The 23734-nt window shown below is 26.8% G+C and overlaps 2 long non-coding RNA genes across 3 annotated transcripts; one reads left to right on the forward strand and one right to left on the reverse strand.

The window, feature by feature from the left end:
• On the forward strand, positions 1-23732 carry LOC306819003. Of its 2 annotated transcripts, XR_013778462.1 has the most exons (5): positions 1-322; positions 426-494; positions 583-620; positions 22238-22328; positions 23681-23732. It is a non-coding gene; the product is annotated as an uncharacterized lncRNA (long non-coding RNA). The 2 variants fall into 2 exon arrangements; XR_013778463.1 differs by lacking the exon at positions 1-322 and having other exon boundaries at positions 334-494.
• LOC306819002 lies at positions 2667-23712 on the reverse strand. The gene is made up of 5 exons (XR_013778461.1): positions 23667-23712; positions 22688-22747; positions 21915-22000; positions 2916-2974; positions 2667-2825 (listed from the first exon to the last, which is right to left on the reverse strand). It is a non-coding gene; the product is annotated as an uncharacterized lncRNA (long non-coding RNA).
• Positions 23733-23734: the final 2 nt, after the last annotated feature.

Genomic DNA, 23734 nt, shown 5'->3' on the forward strand with positions numbered 1-23734 from the left:
ACGCATTTAGTCCTAAGGGAAAAACCAAGTGGTTTTTTCAAACTTATAAAAAAAAAAAGCTAATGAAATAGTTCTTTCAAGAACTTAATTATGAACCTTTAAGCTTCTTTCTCACTACAAACTACAGAAAGTGAGAAAACTAAAAGAATACGCTGTTAAATTAGCTTCCTGCAGTGGCTAATAGCAGGAGCTAGCATTGTCGGTCAAATATGGAGGGAAAAGCTCTCAAAACCCAAGAATTCAATGTGAAAACTGCAGTGGAGCTTTACTTTAACACGTGGACACGTTGATACCGTTACAGAAAAGATTAAGCCTTCAAAGAGTAAGTCAAATACTTTTTTGTTTGTCAATTGTTTGTCTCTCTCAGCATGCTTGTTAGCTTGTTTGCTACCTGACCGCTAACTTTTTGAAAACTGTTTTCAAAGGAACGATTGAAGCGGGTTCGGCACGTGACATGAATACTTTGCTGCCATGGAAGAAAATTACTTTAAAATGTAAGTGGAAATTAATTAAGTTTTGCAAGTTTTCTCTCGGTACGAGCGTTCTTCTTGATGACTAACTTTCTTAAACTGGTCTCAACAGGAACCGAGCACCATGTGGTCGTGAAAAAACTTCCAAAAGTAAGTCACATTTTTATTAGTTTTTTCTTTTTCTATCTCCTCTGTCCAATTTTCTTTGCTATAAACCTGTCTGCTGCTGTTTGTTGGCGTATGTAACTGCTGGCTTTGTTCTCGATGATTTGGCGGTTTCGCTATAAGCTAGTTAGCTGTTCTGCTGCATGGAGAAAGAAAGCTCACTGAGGCTTTTAAATGTTTCTTAACTTATTTTGCGTACCTGTTTGCTGGTCTTGTGTTGAGGTCTGCTTGCTGTTGGTTTTCTTCTTGATTTGTTGGTAGTTTCTTGTGAGCTCCTGAACAGCTTCTTGCAGCATGTGGGGTTGATTGCAGCATGTGGACAAAGGCTGCTAGCTGCTGGATAACTCCCTCTCGCCTGGTTTGCTAAAGTTACGAGGCCATGGGGGCTTTTGGTTTTTCTTGAATATGACATTATTAAATACCAGTTTGTCCTTCATGCGTACTTGGTTGCTTTTAGTGTCTGTAATTATCAGCGGAACAATTTATAAAGAAAACAGAGCACTTAAAATGTCTTTATATTAAAAAAAAAAAGATAAATTACATTTTGTATTTTCATGACAACATAATAAAATTAAAAATATATATCACTTCAATTTTAATTTTGTCATCATTTAAAAACAATCATAAATGGAGGGTCCCTCCGACCTTCTCTGGATTCTTTTGCAAACGTTTTTCTCTTTTCTCTTGAGTGATGATTTGCTTCCTCGTTCTCCTTGTTGTACCTTTTTAAATAAGAATTGTAGTACATATGAATGAAGAAAACAACACTGTTGTCTCCACTTTACATTAGTATGCAGTTTTAAAAAACAAATGCACATATTTCACAAAATTAGTAACATGCTCCGTTTTAGAACTACTAGTGTTTCTACTATGCACGCCTCTTCCTGCCAAAAGTGGTATGGCTGTGCAGTGTTCTCTGATTCTAACAGGTAAGTGAACCAAGTCTATCATACCTGAAAACCTGAAGTCGTCCTTGGTGTTGTTGTCTCGGCTGCATTCGCTCATTTCAGGACACACCTGGAAAAGGTGAGGGGACAGCATCCTCCACATCATCAATGCAGTTGAGTTGTAGGGTCTTGTACTTCCTCCAACTCTGGTAAGTTTTCCTCTGGCTGTGTGGTGTGGACACCGTCTCGGGTAAGTGTGGTTCGATCTGCTGAAGGGGCACAGGCTCATCTTCATCCCCCTCTTCATCTGATTATTCTGCTTCCTGAACTTCTTTCCTTCTAGTGTGTAGCTCAGCGTAAGTCTCTCAGGGCTGTCTTCACCCACTCTGTTCCAGTGATTCCTCAGTTTGCCAGGAGTCAAGTTCCTGACATGAACATGTTTACCAGGCTGTAATCCTGCGCTTCTCACCTCACTGTCAAAATGTCCATGTAGTTTTGAATATCACCATGTCTCTGGTCTGAACTGAAGGTGAACATGTCAACCTTGGGGACAAAGAATCCAGTAACTTCTCAGTAAGTACACGGGTCAGTTTCTGTCTTTAACGTCTGGAGTCTTTCCAGAAGTCTTTCGGTTCAGTCTTTCTACCTGGCCATGTCCTTGATACTGTTACGTTGTAGTTCTGAACCCTGCAGTACTTCTGCAGCTGTGGGGACAGTTAGCTTTCAAACTCACCTCCCTGATTGTCAAGGGATGGTCATGGTCACCAACAATACTCAGGTAAGCCGTGGTCTTTAAACGATGCTCAACTTGGTACACATGGGCCCAAAGTGTGCCAAGGAAATATCCCTCAGATCATCACACCACCACCACAGCAACATGTCTTCATGGCACATCAGGTCACTGGACTGGTCTGTAGGTCCCTCTTAATATCGTCATTCTGCAGGCCAGTACGCATGAAGGGTCTGAACTAATGCTGGGTCATAATTTCAGGTAGAATCTGCTTTCAGTCGGTCTGGCAAGGCGAGAGAAGGTTAACCAATCTTTTTGGCCCCGGCTTACTTATTTGTCCAGATATCTTAAAGTCTTTGCACGACATGTTGCCATGAGGGGCCGCCGAAGACGCGCTTTACTTGACTCTCTCGGAGTTCTTCCTGTTCACTCATTTTTATTTTGACTTTGTCTATTATGTCCTGAACATTAAGGAGACCTGACCTGACCCTGATCCTCAGTGGTTCCTGTTCGAGGTACTTTATTATGACCGCTAGTCTTACCAGTCACATGTTCTTTGGCTGGTCCTTAAATCTGCATCAGATCGCATTTTATCAGAGAAGTTAGCAGAAGCAGTAAAACAAGGGGTTAATTAGCTGCTCCCTAGTGGTCACTTCTACTCACTTCAGCTGAAGGATTCTCCTCCAGCCAAACATCCCAGCGGTGCCTCCAACTGCTGCACCCTTAAATATGGAAGAATAGTAAAGAGGGAATTAAACCGGCAGCTGTTGCCTCCAAACATGAATAAACAAATGTACTTCAGTAACGAGCTCAGTTTCAGTTTGATCCATATTCTCATTTGTAAATTTGGTTAGTGATTGTATACTTGTACATTTTTGATACGGCACCTGTTGGAACGTGAACGTAGCTGTGACTTCTTAAAAGCTGACCGGGCATCACGTTTGATTTTACTTCACTGATGAAACTGTGCTCGACATTTATAACAAATCCTCTTCAACTCTGTCGTTGGGTTGAATATTTTCAAAAAGCCGTATTTTCATCTAATTTACAATTTAATTATCAAAAATTGTATTGTCAAACAAAATCATGTTTAATCAAAATTTAAAATCTATTCTGTAAATTTTACAATTTATTCATAACTTTACATTTTCACCAAAACCTTGATGGTAAATGTTGACCCTGGACCGGTCTCTCAGAGATTGATAAATGTTGACTGTAAACCTGTCGCACATGTGAAGTGATCAATGTTGCTCCACGGTCAACATTGATCACTTCACATGTGCGACAGGTTTACAGTCATTGTTTTCACTGAACATTTGCGACAGGTCAAAATACTTAAACTAAGTGAATTATACGTTTAATTTAGTTATTTTTGCTGCAATATAAAAACTAAAGACCAAAAATAAATCGATCTAAACATCTCTACATTAAAAGTACACACACACACTTAAGTGTGAAGAGCTGTTGTGGTTGTGACTGCTGCACAGTGAAGACGGCAGTGCAGATAAGCGGCTCTCTTGATGCTAGCTTACATTGCCTTTGTATTCCACTTTGTATTTAATGATAGTTTAGAGATGTGTCGACTCATAGAGTGGGTTGTTTTCAGCCTGTACAGGAGGTTTTCTTGCTGCTGGTTTAATTGCAGGAGAGGTTGCTGGAAACTCCGGGTCTTAATGTGTAATGAAATAGTTAAAGATGGATTCCATTCAGCATTTGAAGGTTGGCTGTTTGTGTGAATGTTTCTCGCCTGTGATGGTTTGCTGTTTTTTGTTCACTTGTAGCTAAATGGATTTCTCAGCTTTAATAACAAACATGCATCGACTCATCTTGTTGTCTTTTTGAATTTAACTTATATTGTGATGCCTCTTTGAGTACATTTCTTGGACATATTGAAACTCATCAAAGTTTGCAGAGAAATAAAATGTTTGTTTTTGTGCCTGACTGTCGCTAAATTGCTCTTTAGTGTAATTTTCAAATAGCTGATCTAAAAATGCAATTTAGATATCAAAAAAGGTTTTCATTACACTTTGCATATTCATCAAAAGTTGTTTCTTTAATCAACATTTACGTTATTTCTGTCAAATCATTACTTTAAAAATTGACAATTTAGCCATCAAAAATTATTTACTCAAAAGTTGCAATTTATCAAAAAACCCGTTTTCTTAAAGTACGATTTAATCATAAATACTATTTCTGTTGGAATTTGCAATTAAGTCATCAAAAATGGACTTTCATGAAAATGTACAATTAATTTAAAGCTGTATTTTCATCACATGTTGAACGCTGACTTGTCTCAAAGTTTGAGTGATTGTTGCTCCGCGGTCGACGTTTATCATTCAAACTGTGCGGCAGGTTCAGGGTCAATATTTATCACTCTAAATTTGTGATGTGTGAAAAATATTTATCACTTAATTTGCAACACGTTTACTGTTATTGTTTTCAGTCAGCGTTTACTTTATCACTCAACGTTTGCAACAAGTGAAGATAAAACTCTTTATGAACTAAAATAGATCATGAATTAAACTTAACAAGTTTTTTTTTTAAACTCCGGGTCTTAATGCGTAATGTTGTGATTGGTTCTATTTAGCATCTAATGGTTGGCTGTTGGAGTGTATGTTCTGGGAGGGTTTGTTCGCTTCTGCTGATGATTTTTGATTGTAGTTAAATAAGAACATTTCTTAGCTTTAATAACACACACACATATGTAAGTCATGTTTTGAAAACAGCTACAGGACTCTTGGTGCTCGCTCACACATCGTCTATATTGCCGAACACTTTAACATTGGTACTGTTACACATTGGCATAGTAAGCCCATCGAGGCTTTCGGTCATTTTGGAGGTGAGTCCACTTTGCATTCAATGGTAGTTTAGAGATATGTTGGTTGTTTTTAGCCTGTGCAGGAGGTCTGCTTGCTGTTGGTTTAATTGCTTCAAACTGCATATTTAATTTAAACTGACTTGTTTGGATCATACTTGGAGACTTGACAGTTGTCCAACCTCTCCGTCTGCTTGCTGGCTCGTTTGCTTCCTATCAAGCTTTCCCCCCTGCTGCTGCTGCTGCTGTGTGTTTGTGTTGGCACGTCAAATCAAAAAGCTGGGAGATGAACCTGCTTCTGATGTGCTGCTCATAGCATGACATGCTCTGAGTGAAGGGCAAGAAAGTATGTCAAATGATGCTGTGAACAAAACAGATTGCTTTCTCAGGAACAAGTGCAGAGGGAGACCGAACAACTGTTCACATCAAACGTGAGTCAAACACTTTTCTATTAACTGAACTGTTTGTTTCCTGTAAGCTTTGTTGGTTCTGCTGTGGACAATGAAAGCCTGCCGAGGCTTTCCAAATGCTGTGATTTACATTTAGCATTTAATGGTTGGCTGTTTGTGTGAATGTTCCTGGTCTGTGATTGGCTGTTTGCTGCTGGTGATATTTGCTCGTTTGTTTTTGTTCGGTTGGAGCTAAATGAGTGGATTTCTCATCCTTAATAACAAACCAGTTTGTAATTCATGTTTTGAAAACATGCGTTCACTTTTTGGTGTAAATATTATAAAACAGAACACCGACCTCTTTGAATGCAACTTATAATATTCTCCTTCTTTGAAATAATTTGAGACTTACAACTAAAATCAGTTAAAAAAATAAAAATAAAGTTTATGCACGCGTGGTGCCTGACTGTTACAAAATAGCTCCCTTGTGGAATTCTCATTAAGCTAAATCAAGAAATGCAATTAGGATATTAAAAATATTTATTAAACTTTTTTAAATTTTCATTAAAAATTATTGTCATCAAAATGTGCAATTTATTTATCAAACGTTGTGCATTGTTCTCATCAAAATGTGTTTCTATAAAAATAGCTGTTATGTCAAGTCTTTATTTTCAGACTTTGAAATTTATCAAAAATATTAATACATTTTTTTTTTATCAAAAGCCACATTTTCATTAAAATTAACTATTTATAAAAGATTATATTTTACTAAACATTTACGATTCCCTAAAACATTGTGCTTTGATAAAAAATAAATTAAATAAATATACAATCCATAATTTTTTTTAATATTAATCAAAATACGCAATATATGTATATAATTTACTGTTGCAAATGTTGAGTGATAAATTGATTGCTGACCTGTCTCAAATGTTGAGTGATAAATGTTTCTCCGCGGGCAACGTTCATCACTTTACATTTGTTACCAGATTACAGTCATTGTTTTCAGTCACATTTCAACATTTATCACTTTAATTTAAAAGATTCAGGATGAACATTCATCACTGAACATTTGTGACTGTTCTGCGGTGAACATTTCACTAAATTTGCAACTGGTTTACAGTCATTGTTGTAACTATTGTAAACAAGTTTTAAAAAAACGAAAGAAAAAAAAGATAATGAATCGTACTCGAGGCGCAACTTATTTATGTTGCAATATGAAGTACTAAAAACCAAATAACATATTTAAACATCTACATTACACGTTAAAATAAGCTGTGAATAGCTAGCATGATGCAAGCTTACACATTGTCTAGATAGCCGAGCACTTGAACAGTGTTTCTGTTGGATGCACTGTAACACATTAAAGAAAGTTTAGAGATGTGTTGACTAATAGAGTGGATTGTTTTCAGCCTGTACAGGAGGTTTACTTGCTGCTGGCTAAATTGCATTAGAGGTTGCTTGAAGCTACTGGCCTTGGTATATAATGCTTTTAATGGTTGTCTGTTTTGTGACTGTTCTCAGTCTGTGATGGTTTTGGATGGATACTGTTTGATTTTGTTCAGTTGGAGCTACATACGTGGATTTCTCAGCTTTGTAAGTCATGTTTTTAAGACATGCATTGACTCTTTGAAATCATTTCTGGGTAATATTACAAAACAAGTTCAAAAATGCAATTTAGATATCAAAAATGTTCATATTAAACATAAATTTGAATCAATGTCTTCAACAAAATGTACAATTTATTTATAAACTTATGTTTTATAAATTTAGACGTTATGTGAAGTTTTTTTTTTTTTTCAAACTTTGTAATTTATTGATAAAAATATTTTTAAAATATGCAAGTGTTTAGTAAAATCTATTCGTCAAAATGTACTTTATTAAAATCTTTTTTTATATTTTTCTTTATGAAATTGAATTTTCATCAAAATCGGCAATTCAAAAATAATTAAATTAAATGTCATTTATCAATGAACATTTTTGAAATGTGCAAATTTTTTTTTTTAAATCCAATTCTCACAAAAGTGAAAACTTTCCTCAATTTATTATAAAACTTTAAATTTTTTCGAACTCTAATTTTCACAAAGATGTAAAAGTTTCATTATTCAAGAATGAGTTCAATCCTTTCAATAATAAAAAATAATAATAATAATTCACGAAAGAACTTCAAAAAACAATGTAATGTAATATGTAACATTTAAGGAATTTTAAGTTCCAATTTGTTCATACAATGTAATTTCCCACACAAATATACAAAATATTGATTAATTTATTCATAAAAAAACCTTTTGAAATTGGGAATTTTTTCATGAAAAACAATTGTCAAGAAAATGTAAAATTTTAAATTTTGTGCTTAAAATGTTGTTTTCACCAAGATTTATAAAAATATTTTAAGACTAAAGTTTTTCTAAAAAATAATTTCTCAGATTTTCAATTTACTGATCAAAAATATTTTAAGTTACAATTTTTTCACGAATTAATTTTCTTTTGGAAAATTTACAATTTAATCATTAAACTATTTTTGATTTTGCAATGTTTTCGTGAAATCTACATTGAGTGAAAAATGTTGACCGCTGACTTGTCGCAAAAGTTATGATAAATGTTGACTCCCAAACTGTCGCAAATGTAAAGTGATTTATTGTTAACCACAGAGAAAAATTCACCACTGAATTTCCAACAGCTCTACCAGTCTCTTTTTTTTTTTCCAGTCAAAAATTACAACAGGTACAGAGTCAAAATTTATCACTCTATTTCTGACAGCTCCACGGTTATCATTATAAATGATGAATTGACCTTTGACCTGTCGCAAATGTTGAGTGATAAATGTTGACTGGTCACCTGTCTCAAATACAAAGTGATGAATATTGACTGCATACCTGTCTCAAATGTTGACTGATAAATGTTGACTGTCGAAGTGTTGCAAATGTAAAGTGACAAATGTTGCTCCGTGGACAACATTTGTCGCTCCACATTTGTGACATGTCTGCGGTCAATATTTATCAATCAACATTTGTGACCAGTTTATGGTCAACATTTAATCACAAATGTTGAGTGATTAATGTTGACAGCTGACCTGTCTCAAATTTTGAATGGTAAATGTTGACCTTTGACCCGTCACAAATGTTGAGTTATAAATGTTGCTCCACGGTCAACATCTATCACTTAACACTTGTGACAAGTCTGCAGTCAATGTTTATCATTTACAATTTTCAACAGGTTCACGGTCAATATTTAATCACAGATTGAGAGATAAATGTTGACCGCAGAGCAACATTTATCACTCAACATTTGTGACAGGTCAAAGGTCAATATTTATCACTCAGATTTTATGACAGGTCTGCGATAAAAATTTATCTCTACTTGCGACAGGTTATTGGTTTCACTCAATGTGTGGCAGGTCTGGGATAAACATGCATCACTTAAGATTTGTGACAGCTCTGTGCTTAACATCAATCACTCATCATTTGCAACAGGTTTAAGGTCCTTGTTTTAACTCAACATTTGCGAACGTTATAGCTCCGGTCAATATTTTTAACTTAATTTAAGAAAGCTCCACAGTCAACATTTAGCACTCAACATTTGTAAAAGGCTTGCAGTCAAAATTTTAACAGGTCCTCTGTCAACATACAACTTTATTTTAATGAAAATATTATTAATTATACTTTTGACGCAAATTATTTCTCAATATGAACCACTGAAGACCATACATAAACATCTCCCCATTAAAATCAAATGAGAAACTGTGAATAAATATTTTGGTTGTGACTGTTACACAGTGAAGACAGCAGTGCAGATAAGGGGGCCTCTTGATGCTAGCTTACATATTGTCTAGATTGCCTAACAGGTTAACATTGTCTCTGTTGTGTGCACTATAACACAGATGTGTGTTGACTAATAGAGCTGATTGTTTTTAACCTGGACAGGAGTTTTTCTTGCTGCTGGCTGACTTGCATTAGAGCTTGTTTAAAACTACCTGCCTTATTAGTGTGTAATGAAATTGTTTGGATTGATTCCATTTTGCATTTAAAGGTTGGCCGTTTGTGTGACTGTTACTGGTCTGTGATGGTTTATCTGCTGTTGATATGTTTTGCTTATTTGTTTTTGTTCGGTTGTAGTGATATTAATGGTTTTCTCAGATTCAATCACAGATAATGTTTTGTGTTGGGAAAATGCATAATCTGTTTTTCTGTTTATGCAACTTAAAATATTCTCAATTTATTAATCAATTTTAAAACTTTAAATTTTTCCAAACTATTTTAGTATTTAAAATTCATTAATAATTATTTTAATTTCATTTTTTAAAAATAAAGAATTCACTATTTAATTATCAAAAAAAAAAATTTCATTTTAATCAAAAACTATTTCAAAAATTACATTTTAATCACAAAAAATATTTTCATTTAAATTTTTCAAACATATTCTAAAATACACAATTTAATTACAATATTTCAAAACTTTACATTTTTCAAAAAATCCTTTGAAATTTACAATTCTTTTTTTTAAATTTTAATCTTCAAAGAAAATTTAAATATATTTCTCAAAATATTTTAATAGTTACAAATTATCAAAAATACTTAAACATTTACAATTTAATCACCAAAAATATTAAAAACCTTACAATTTTTCAAAAACATTTTAAGATTGACAATTTAATCATCTAAAATTACTTCATTTTCAATTGTTTTTGTAAAATCAAATTTTCATTGTATAATTTATTTCACAAAAATCCTTTTGAAAGTTGAATTTTTTCATCGAATCCAATTTTCACAAAAACTGTACATTTAATCAGGAATTATTTTAAGTTTCAATCTGTACATACAATTTAATTTTCCCCACAATCATCAATTTCATCAAAAACATTATAAAAAAATTTATTCAAAAATAATTTGAAATTGGTCATTTTTTTCAGGAAATACAATCGTCAGAAAAATGTAAAAATTAAAATTCTCAATTTTGTGTGTAAGATGCAAGATTTATAAATTATTTATCAAAAAGTATTTTAAAACTTTCAAAGTTCTTAAACTTAATTTCTCTCAGATTTTCAATTTACTAATCCAAAAATATTTTAAGTTACAATTTGTTCATGAATTAATTCTTTTAGGAAAATTTACAATTTATAAATCACAACTATTTTTGATTTAGCAATGTTTTTGTAACATCTACTTTAAGAGAAAAATGTTGACTGCTGACAAGTCGCAAAAGTTGTGATAAATGTTGACACCAAAACTGTCACAAATGTAAAGTTGTGAATTTTTCCTCTGTGGTCAACAATTATCTCTAAATTTCCAACAGCTCTACCAGTCTCTTTTTTTTTCTGTCAAAAATTGCAACAGGTACAGTGTCAACATTTATCACTCAATTTGTGACAGCTCCACGGTCAACATTTTAAATGATAAATTGACCTTTGAACTGAAAAATTATGAGTGATAAATGTTGACCTTTGACCTGTCTCAAATGTTGACTGCTGAACTGTTGTAAATGTTGAGTGGCAAAAGTTGATTGCTGACCGGTCTCAAATGTTGAGTGATAAATGTTGACCTTTGACCTGTCTCAAATGTTGAGTGATAAATGTTGACCTTTGACCTGTCTCAAATGTTGAGTGATAAATGTTGACCTTTGACCGGTCTCAAATGTTGAGTGATAAATGTTGACCTTTGACCTGTCTCAAATGTTGAGTGATAAATGTTGACCTTTGACCTGTCTCAAATGTTGAGTGGCAAAAGTTGACCTGTGACCTGTCTCAAATGTTGAGTGATAAATGTTGACCTTTGACCTGTCGCAAATGTAAAGTGACAAATGTTGCTCTGTGGACATTTATCACACCACATTTGTGATAGGTCTGCGGTCACTATTTTCAGTCAAATTGCAACAGATAGACGGTCAACATAAATCACTGAACATTTGCAAGAGGTTCACAGTCAAAGTTTATGACTTAATTTACAACAGCTCCAGGGTCAACATTCATCTGTCAATGTTGGAGACAGATCTGTGGTAAACATTTACAGCTCAAAATGTGTGACAGGTTTACGGTAGACATTTAATCTCAAATTTTGAGTGATAAATGTTGAAAGCTGAACTATCTCAAATGTAAAGTGATAAATGTTGCTCTGTGGACATTTATCACACCACATTTGTGACAGGTCTGCAGTCTATATTTATCAATCAAAATTTGTGACCGGTTTGTGACTGTTTTCAGTCACAAATTGCAACAGATACATGGTCAACATTCATCACTGAAAATTTGCAGCAGGTTCATGGTCAACATCTATCGATCTTAGAGACATGTCTGCGGTCAACATTTATCACTGAAAATTTGCGGCAGGTTCAGTCAAAATTTATGACTTCATTTACAACAACTCCATGGTCAACATTCATCTATCAATCTTTGAGACAGATCTCTGGTAAACATTTTGAGTGATAAATGTTGACTTCTGACTTGTTGTAAAGTGATAAATGTTGATGCACAGTCAAAACTGCGACAGGGTTAACATTTATCACTTAACTTTTTTGATAGGTTTACGGTAATTGTTTTCACTCCGTGTGCAGCAAGTCGAAGATAAAAGTCAATTAAAATTTGCAACAGTTTTGCGGTCAACATTTATCACTCAACATTTGTAAAAGGTCAAAATACAACATTCTTTAGCTGAAAATATTAATTGTACTTTTAATGCAAGTTATTTCTCAATGTGACCGATTGAAGACCAAATATAAATGTAAACTTCTCCTACATTTAAAATAAAAATAGAAAGCTTTGAAAAGCTATTGTGGTTGTGACGCATGAAGACAGCAGTGCAGCAAGGGTATCTCTTGATGCTATATTGCCTAACACTTAAACATTGTTTCTGTTGTGTGCACTGTAACACATTAAAGAAGAAAGCCCATCAAGGTTTTTGGCAGTTCTTGACCTCATTCCGTTTTTCATTTAAGGTAGTTTAGAGATGTGTGTTGACAAATAGAGTGGGTTGTTTTTAACTTGAACAGGAGTTTTTCTTGCTGCTGGCTGACTTGCATTTAGAGTTTGTTTGAAACTACCTGCCTTAGTGTGTAATGAAATTGTGAGGATTGTTTCCATTTAGCATTTAAAGGTTGGCTGTCTGTGATGGTTTATCTACCGTTTATAATTTTTGCTGATTTGCTGTTAATAGACAACACTTTGTTTTGGAAACATGCATTTGTCTGTTTTTATTGAAATGCAACTTAACAAATGTAAATCAAAACATTTTAAAATTTTCAATGTCTACATATTTTAAAACGTGAAATTTTTTAAAAATAATTACATATTGGCAATGTATTCATCAAAACATTTTAATATTTTAAACTTTCAAATATTTTACTATTTAAAATTTGTTCATCAAAACATTTTAATATTTTCAACTTCATCAAAAACATTTTAATTTCAACTTTTTCATCAATAACATTTTACTACTTTCAACCTTTTCAAAAATATTTTAAAATTTATAATTCAACAAAACATTTTAATATTTTCAACTTTTTCATCAAAAACATATTTTTCAACTTTCAAATATTTTAGTATTTAAAATTTATTCATCAAAAATTTTACTATTTTCAACTTTCAAAAATATTTTACTATTTTCAACTTTTTCATCAAAAACATTTTAATATTTTCAACTTTTTCATCAATAACATTTTACTACTTCACACCTTTTCAAAAATATTTTAAAATTTATAATTCATTCAACAAAACATTTTAATATTTTCAACTTTCATCAAAAACATTTTAATATTTTTCAACTTTTTCAAATATTTTAGTATTTAAAATTTATTCATCAAAACATTTTAATATTTTCAACTTTTTCAAAAATATTTTACTATTTTCAACTTTTTCATCAATAACATTTTACTACTTTCAACCTTTTCAAAAATATTCTAAAATTTATAATTTATTCAACACAACATTTTAATATTTTCAACTTTCATCAAAAACATTTTAATATTTTTCAACTTTTTCAAATATTTTAGTATTTAAAATGTATTCATCAAAACATTTTAATACTTTCAACTTTTTCATCAAAAACATTTTAATATTTAAAATTTATTCATTAAAACATTTTAATATTTTCAACTTTTTCATCAAAAACATTTTAATTTCAACTTTTTCAAAAATATTTTAGAATTTAAAATTTATTCCACAAAACATTTTAATATTTCCAACTTTATCAAAAACATTTTAATTTCAACTTTTTAAAAAATATTTTAGAATTTAAAAATCATTCAACAAAACATTTTAATATTTTCAACTTTTTTATCAAAAACATTTTAATATTTTTCAACTTTTTCAAATATTTTAGTATTTTAAATTTATTCATTAAAACATTTTCATATTTTCAACTTTCAAAAATATTTTACTATTTTCAACTTTTTCAAATATTTTAGTATTTAAAATTTATTCATTAAAACATTTTAATATTTTCAACCTTTTGAAAAATATTTCAGAATTTAAAATTTATTCAACAAAAACATTTTAATATTTTTCACCTTTTTCAAATATTTTAGTATTTAAAATGTATTCATTAAAACATTTTAATATTTTCAACTTTTTCATCAAAAACATTTTAATTTCAACTTTTTCAAAAATATTTTAGAATTTAAAATTTATTCAACAAAACATTTTAATATTTTCAACCTTTTCATCAAAAACCTTTTAATATTTTCAACTTATTTATCAAAAATATTTAACTATTTAAAATTTGTTCATCAAAGCATTTTAATATTTTCAACTTTTTCAAAAACATTTTAAAATGTATTCAACAAAACATTTTAATATTTTTCAACTTTTTCAAATATTTTAGTATTTAAAATGTATTCATTAAAATTTTTTAATATTTTCAACTTTTTCATCAAAAATCTTTTACTATTTAAAATTTATTCAACAAAACATTTTAATATGTTCAACTTTTTCATCAAAAACATTTTAATTTCAACTTTTTCAAAAATATTTTAGAATTTAAAATTTATTCAAAACATTTTAATATTTTCAACTTTTTCATCAAAAACATTTTAATATTTTTCAACTATTTTAGTATTTAAAATGTATTCATCAAAACATTTTAATATTTTCAACTTTTTCAAAAATGTTTTAGAATCTAAAATTTATTCAACAAAACATTTTAATATTTTCAACTTTTTAAAAAATATTTTAGAATTTAAAATTTATTCAAAACATTTTAATATTTTCAACTTTTTCATCAAAAACATTTTAATATTTTTCAACTATTTTAGTATTTAAAATGTATTCATCAAAACATTTTAATATTTTCAACTTTTTCAAAAATGTTTTAGAATCTAAAATTTATTCAACAAAACATTTTAATATTTTCAACTTTTTCAAAAATGTTTTAGAATCTAAAATTTATTCAACAAAACATTTTAATATGTTCAACTTTTTCAAATATTTTAGTATTTAAAATGTATTCATTAAAATTTTTTAATATTTTCAACTTTTTCATCAAAAACATTTTAATATTTTCAACTTTTTCATCAAAAATCTTTTACTATTTAAAATTTATTCAACAAAACATTTTAATATGTTCAACTTTTTCATCAAAAACATTTTAATATTTTCAACTTTTTCAAAAATATTTTAGAATTTAAAATTTATTCAACAAAACATTTTAATATTTTTCAAATATTTTAGTATTTAAAATGTATTCATTAAAAAAAATTTATATTTTCAACTTTTTCATCAAAAACATTTTAATATTTTCACCTTTTTCATCAAACATTTTAAATTCAACTTTTTCAAAAATATTTTAGAATTTAAAATTTATTCAAAACATTTTAATTTCAACTTTTTCATCAAAAACATTTTAATATTTTCAACTTTTTAAAAAATATTTTAGAATTTAAAATTTATTCAAAACATTTTAATATTTTCAACTTTTTCATCAAAAACATTTTAATATTTTTCAACTATTTTAGTATTTAAAATGTATTCATCAAAACATTTTAATATTTTCAACTTTTTCAAAAATGTTTTAGAATCTAAAATTTATTCAACAAAACATTTTAATATATTCAACTTTTTCAAAAACATTTTAAAATTTATTCAACAAAACATTTTAATATTTTTCAACTTTTTCAAATATTTTAGTATTTAAAATGTATTCATTAAATTTTTTTAATATTTTCAACTTTTTCATCAAAAACATTTTAATATTTTCAACTTTTTCAAAAATCTTTTACTATTTAAAATTTATTCAACAAAACATTTTAATATGTTCAACTTTTTCATCAAAAACATTTTAATTTCAACTTTTTCAAAAATATTTTAGAATTTAAAATTTATTCAAAACATTTTAATATTTTCAACTTTTTCATCAAAAACATTTTAATATTTTTCAACTATTTTAGTATTTAAAATGTATTCATCAAAACATTTTAATATTTTCAACTTTTTCAAAAATGTTTTAGAATCTAAAATTTATTCAACAAAACATTTTAATATATTCAACTTTTTCAAAAACATTTTAATATTTTTCAACTTTTTCAAATATTTTAGTATTTAAAATGTATTCATTAAATTTTTTTAATATTTTCAACTTTTTCATCAAAAACATTTTAATATTTTCAACTTTTTCAAAAATCTTTTACTATTTAAAATTTATTCAACAAAACATTTTAATATGTTCAACTTTTTCATCAAAAACATTTTAATTTCAACTTTTTCAAAAATATTTTAGAATTTAAAATTTATTCAAAACATTTTAATATTTTCAACTTTTTCATCAAAAACATTTTAATATTTTTCAACTTTTTCAAATATTTTAGTATTTTAAATTTATTCATTAAAACATTTGAATATTTTCAACCTTTTGAAAAATATTTCAGAATTTAAAATTTATTCAACAAAAACATTTTAATATTTCCAACTTTTTTTCATCAAAAACATTTTAATATTTTCAACTTTTTCAAAAATCTTTTACTATTTAAAATTTATTCAACAAAACATTTTAATATGTTCAACTTTTTCAAAAATATTTCAGAATTTAAAATTTATTCAACAAAACATTTTAATATTTTCAACCTTTTCATCAAAAATATTTAACTATTTAAAATTTATTCAACAAAACATTTTAATATTTCCAACTTTTTTTTATCAAAAACATTTTAATATTTTCAACTTTTTAAAAAATAATTTAGAATTTAAAATTTATTCAAAACATTTTAATATTTTCAACTTTTTCATCAAAAACATTTTAATATTTTTCAACTATTTTAGTATTTAAAATGTATTCAACAAAACATTTTAATATTTTCAACCTTTTCAAAAAATTTTGTATTTAAAATGTATTCATTAACATTTTTTAATATTTTCAACTTTTTCATCAAAAACATTTTAATATTTTAAACTTTTTCAAAAATGTTTTAGAATCTAAAATTTATTCAACAAAACATTTTAATATTTTCAACCTTTTCAAAAATATTTTAAAATTTATTCAACAAAACATTTTAATATTTTCAACTTTTTCATCAAAAACATTTTAATATTTTTCAACTATTTTAGTATTTAAAATGTATTCATCAAAACATTTTAATATTTTCAACCTTTTCAAAAATATTTTAAAATTTATTCAACAAAACATTTTAATATGTTCAACTTTTTCAAATATTTTAGTATTTAAAATGTATTCATTAACATTTTTTAATATTTTCAACTTTTTCATCAAAAACATTTTAATATTTTCAACTTTTTCAAAAATGTTTTAGAATCTAAAATTTATTCAACAAAACATTTTAATATTTTTCAAATATCTTAGTATTTAAAATGTATTCATTAAAAAAAAAATTATATTTTCAACTTTTTCATCAAAAACATTTTAATATTTTCAACTTTTTCAAAAATCTTTAACTATTTAAAATTTATTCAACAAAACATTTTAATATGTTCAACTTTTTCATCAAAAACCATTTTAATATTTTCAACTTTTTCATCAAACATTTTAAATTCAACTTTTTCAAAAATATTTTAGAATTTAAAATTTATTCAAAACATTTTAATTTCAACTTTTTCATCAAAAACATTTTGATATTTTTCAACTTTTTCAAATATTTTAGTATTTAAAATTTATTCATCAAAACATTTTAATATTTTAGACTTTCAAAAATGTTTTAGAATCTAAAATTTATTCAACAAAACATTTTAATATTTTCAACCTTTTCAAAAATATTTTAAAATTTATTCAACAAAACATTTTAATATTTTTCAAATATTTTAGTATTTAAAATGTATTCATTAAAAAAATTTAATATTTTCAACTTTTTCATCAAAAACATTTTAATATTTTCAACTTTTTCAAAAATCTTTTACTATTTAAAATTTATTCAACAAAACATTTTAATATGTTCAACTTTTTCAAAAATATTTCAGAATTTAAAATGTATTCAACAAAACATTTTAATATTTTCAACCTTTTCATCAAAAACCTTTTAATATTTTCAACTTTTTCATCAAAAATATTTAACTATTTAAAATGTATTCAACAAAACATTTTAATATTTTCAACTTTTTAAAAAATATTTTAGAATTTAAAATTTATTCAAAACATTTTAATATTTTCAACTTTTTCATCAAAAACATTTTAATATTTTTCAACTATTTTAGTATTTAAAATGTATTCATCAAAACATTTTAATATTTTCAACCTTTTCAAAAATATTTTAAAATTTATTCAACAAAACATTTTAATATGTTCAACTTTTTCAAATATTTTAGTATTTAAAATGTATTCATTAACATTTTTTAATATTTTCAACTTTTTCATCAAACATTTTAACTTCAACTTTTTCAAAAATATTTTAGAATTTAAAATTTATTCAAAACATTTTAATTTCAACTTTTTCATCAAAAACATTTTGATATTTTCAACTTTTTAAAAAATATTTTAGAATTTAAAATTTATTCAAAACATTTTAATTTCAACTTTTTCATCAAAAACATTTTAATATTTTTCAAATATTTTAGTATTTAAAATTTATTCATCAAAACATTTTAATATTTTAGACTTTTTCAAAAATGTTTTAGAATCTAAAATTTATTCAACAAAACATTTTAATATTTTCAACTTTTTCATCAAAAACATTTTAATATTTTTCAACTATTTTAGTATTTAAAATGTATTCATCAAAACATTTTAATATTTTCAACCTTTTCAAAAATATTTTAAAATTTATTCAACAAAACATTTTAATATGTTCAACTTTTTCAAATATTTTAGTATTTAAAATGTATTCATTAACATTTTTTAATATTTTCAACTTTTTCATCAAAAACATTTTAATATTTTCAACTTTTTCATCAAACATTTTAACTTCAACTTTTTCAAAAATATTTTAGAATTTAAAATGTATTCAAAACATTTTAATTTCAACTTTTTCATCAAAAACATTTTGATATTTTCAACTTTTTAAAAAATATTTTAGAGTTTAAAATTTATTCAAAACATTTTAATTTCAACTTTTTCATCAAAAACATTTTAATATTTTTCAACTTTTTCAAATATTTTAGTATTTAAAATTTATTCATCAAAACATTTTAATATTTTAGACTTTTTCAAAAATATTTTAGAATCTAAAATTTATTCAACAAAACATTTTAATATTTTCAACCTTTTCAAAAATATTTTAAAATTTATTCAACAAAACATTTTAATATTTTTCAAATATTTTAGTATTTAAAATGTATTCATTAAAACATTTTAATATTTTCAACTTTTTAAAAAATAATTTAGAATTTAAAATTTATTCATTAAAACATTTTTATATTTTCAATTTTCAAAAAATATTTTCACCATTTACAATTCAAAAATATTTTACTAAAATGTATTCATCAAAACGTTTTACTATTTTGAACTTTTTCAAAAACATTTCAAAATTTTCAGATATTCGAAACTATTTAAATATTTACAACTTCATCAAAACATTTTAATATTTTTAACTTTTTCATCAAAAACATTTTACTACTTCATTTTTTTCGAAAATATTTTAAAATTTAAAATTTATTCATCAAAACATTTTAATATTTTCAACTTCGTCAACAATATTTTACTATTTTCAACTTTTTCAAAAATATTTTAGAATTTATAAATTTATTCAACAAAACATTTTAGTATTTTCATCAAAAACATTTTAATATTTTCAACTTTTTCATCAAAAATATTTAACTATTTAAAATTTATTCAACAAAACATTTTAATATTTCCAACTTTTTTTTATCAAAAACATTTTAATATTTTCAACTTTTTAAAAAATAATTTAGAATTTAAAATTTATTCATTAAAACATTTTTATATTTTCAATTTTCAAAAAATATTTTCACCATTTACAATTCAAAAATATTTTACTAAAATGTATTCATCAAAACGTTTTACTATTTTGAACTTTTTCAAAAACATTTCAAAATTTTCAGATATTCGAAACTATTTAAATATTTACAACTTCATCAAAACATTTTAATATTTTCAACCTTTTCATCAAAAATATTTAACTATTTAAAATTTATTCAACAAAACATTTTAATATTTCCAACTTTTTTTTATCAAAAACATTTTAATATTTTCAACTTTTTCATCAAAAACATTTTAATATTTTTCAACTATTTTAGTATTTAAAATGTATTCATCAAAACATTTTAATATTTTCAACCTTTTCAAAAATATTTTAAAATTTATAAATTTATTCAACAAAACATTTTAGTATTTTCATCAAAAACATTTTAATATTTCCAACTTTTTTTTATCAAAAACATTTTAATATTTTCAACTTTTTAAAAAATAATTTAGAATTTAAAATTTATTCATTAAAACATTTTTATATTTTCACCATTTACAATTCAAAAATATTTTACTAAAATGTATTCATCAAAACGTTTTACTATTTTGAACTTTTTCAAAAACATTTCAAAATTTTCAGATATTCGAAACTATTTAAATATTTACAACTTCAACAAAACATTTTAATATTTTTAACTTTTTCATCAAAAACATTTTACTACTTCATTTTTTTCGAAAATATTTTAAAATTTAAAATTTATTCATCAAAACATTTTAATATTTTCAACTTCGTCAACAATATTTTACTATTTTCAACTTTTTCAAAAATATTTTAGAATTTATAAATTTATTCAACAAAACATTTTAGTATTTTCATCAAAAACATTTTAATATTTTCAACTTTTTCATCAAAAATATTTAACTATTTAAAATTTATTCAACAAAACATTTTAATATTTTCAACTTTTTCATCAATAACATTTTACTACTTTCAACTTTTTCAAAAATATTTAAAATTTTAAAATTTATTCATCAAAACATTTTAATATTTCCAACTTTTTCAAAAATCTTTTAGAATTTAAAATGTATTCATCAAAACATTTTAATATTTCCAACTTTTTCAAAAATCTTTTAGTTTAAAATGTATTCATTAAAACATTTTAATATTTTCAAATATTAAATATTAAAATTTATTCAAAATATTTTTTTATATTTTCAATTTTCAAAAAGTTTTTTCACCGTTTACAATTCAAAAATATTTTACTAAAATGTATTCATCAAAACGTTTTACTATTTTGAACTTTTCAAAAACATTTCAAAATTTTCAAATATTCGAAACTATTTAAATATTTACAACTTCATCAAAACATTTTAATATTTTCAACTTTTTAAATTTTTTATTTACAATTCATTCATCAAAAATGTTAATATTTCCAGTCTTTAAAAATATTTTGACTTTTCAACTTTCATCAAAAATATTTTAAAATTCACAATTTAATTGTAATTCATCAAAAACAATTTTAGAATTTTTAAATGTTTTCATAAAATGAAATTTTCTATACAATATTTTAATTACACTTGTAATGCATTTATTTTTTCTAAAATTGTCATTCTTAAAATATTTTGGTCAAAAGCATTTCATCAAAAAATTCTAATAGAAATTACAAATTTGCTATTCATGAAAAAAAATTGGAATGTATTAATCAAAAATCTTTTAATTCAAAATTTGCAATCATATTTTCATCAAATGTGATGTGATAATCAAAGTAATACTTTAATCAAAATGTAAGTCATCAAAAAAGTACTTAAAATTTTCCAATTTATTGCAAAAAGTCAATTTATAATGCATTTAATAGAAACAATTATTAATCACAGTACATTATTGAAAATCACATTTACATACTAAACTACCATTTATTAAATCATTTTCGTGAAAATGTATTTATTTATCAAGTCATGATCAAAATGATTGACTTATCAAAATTCGAAATTTATTCATGAAATTGTATTTAAATCAAAATGTATGATTTATTCATTAAAAACATGTTTTCATTAATTGAAATTCATTGCAATGTTTTCCACCAGATGGTGAGGAGCCATCAAGTTTATGTTGTCTTTAATCTTCATTTTCAATTCAACAGATGAATGTGCATGTCTTAGTGTCACTGACCTCTTGCAGAGCGTTTCAGTTATTCTTCTGTGTGGTAGTTAAAAGGGTCAAAGTTCTTCCTCATTGAGCCCGTGAACAGCAGGTTTCTGCAACACGAAGAGGAAGGTTCACTACAGTCATTGAACCCAACGGTCAACATTTCTCACAGAAATCCTCTTTCAACCACATGTGTTTTTTACTTAATCAAAATACGTTCTTTCATTACAATGTCAAATTTGTACATTTGTCAAAAACAGTTTTTTTTTCTTTAAAGTTTGCATCAGATTTAGATCAGTCATGATGACATTTGATCGTGTTTTTTCTTTGTGTCTCCAGGGTCACAGGTGATCTGCAGGGCTCCGGTCTGGACTTCATGTCTGAAGAGTGTCATTCATTGCTCCTCCAGCCTTTTGACAGCAACAAGGATACCTGTAGGTTCATTTTTCTTTCTTTTTATAAATCTGATCTGTTAGTGATATCACCTTTTTAAATGCCTGCATCTGTACATGTCTTTGACTGATAGGCCTGAGGCTTTTTACCAAAATAAATTACTTCATGCAAGTGCTGTTGGTATCTGCTCTCCCCAAAATGCCCCATTTAACAGGGAGGTCAAAAGGTCAAAGGCATGCTTGAGATAGTTTGGCTTTCATGACAGTTGATTTTAGTTCAATGTAATTATACTCATTATTTTATTAGTCACATTTATATATATCAAGTTAATTCTGAGCTGCTGCAACAGGAAAAGTCTTTACACAAATATATTTGTCCCATAATGACTCCTCACGTCGGCTTACCGTTTAGAAGCAGGAAGTCACTCCTGCAGCATGAGCCAATAAGGACGTGACGGGACGGCCCTGAATGAGACAAAGGATGACAAAACGGGCGATTAGCTCGGCGTTGTATCTAACTATTGTGGTGAAGAGTGTGAAGGGAAAGGTCTCCGTCTTCCAGCTGATAGTCCTCATCTGTGGTGGTGAGCTTTGAGAAATGGCCGACAGAGTAGGATTAAAGATACAGAGGGTGGCTGAGCTCTGACTTATAAATAAGGTGACGATCAAACTGAAGTAAAACTCATTTTCTCTAATCAAATTAAACTTCACGTTCTGTAGATTATCCCTTTTAATGCTGCACCTGCTCCTAATAACTGTGTGGCTTAATCGACTAATCTTTATAGTGAAACATATTTTAAATTTAAGGCTGCAGATCAATCTTAAAGGAGCTTTAATATGCAGGGAAGATGACATTAAGGGTGTAATGCTACACGTTCAGAACAGAAGTGCTTTAATGTGTGGGAGGCACACGTCAGGGGGGAGGAAGACTGTGGAGCTCTTAGTTCATACATGCAGATCACGAGTTCATTGAGCCCTGTCAGTTTTGACAGTTGCATCTGAATGAACACTTTACCTCCCCAACAAAACATTTTAACATTTTGAATATTTTCAATTTTTCAAAAATATTCACTATTTACAATTTATTCATGAAAAACATTTTAATATTGTAAATTAAAAAATATTTTCACAATTTATAATTTTTTCCTCAAAAACATTTTTAATATTTTAAATTTTTAAAGAATATTTTACTATTTAAAATTTATTGATCAAAATTGATAAACGTGTGTGTGTGTGTGTGTGTGTGTGTGTGTGTGTGTGTGTGTGTGTGTGTGTGTGTGTGTGTGTGTGTGTGTGTGTGTGTGTGTGTGTGTGTGTGTGTGTGTGTGTGTGTGTGTGTGTGTGTGTGTGTGTGTGTGTGTGTGTGTGTGTGTGTGTGTGTGACCTTCTTGTGTCCAGACTCGGTGATGGCAGCCGTGTGGAACAGCTGTAACGCTCTCCCTCCTCCTCCAC

Source organism: Symphodus melops (assembly GCF_947650265.1).
Source record: "Symphodus melops genome assembly, chromosome: 23".
In the NCBI taxonomy this organism is placed as follows: Eukaryota; Metazoa; Chordata; class Actinopteri; order Labriformes; family Labridae; genus Symphodus; species Symphodus melops.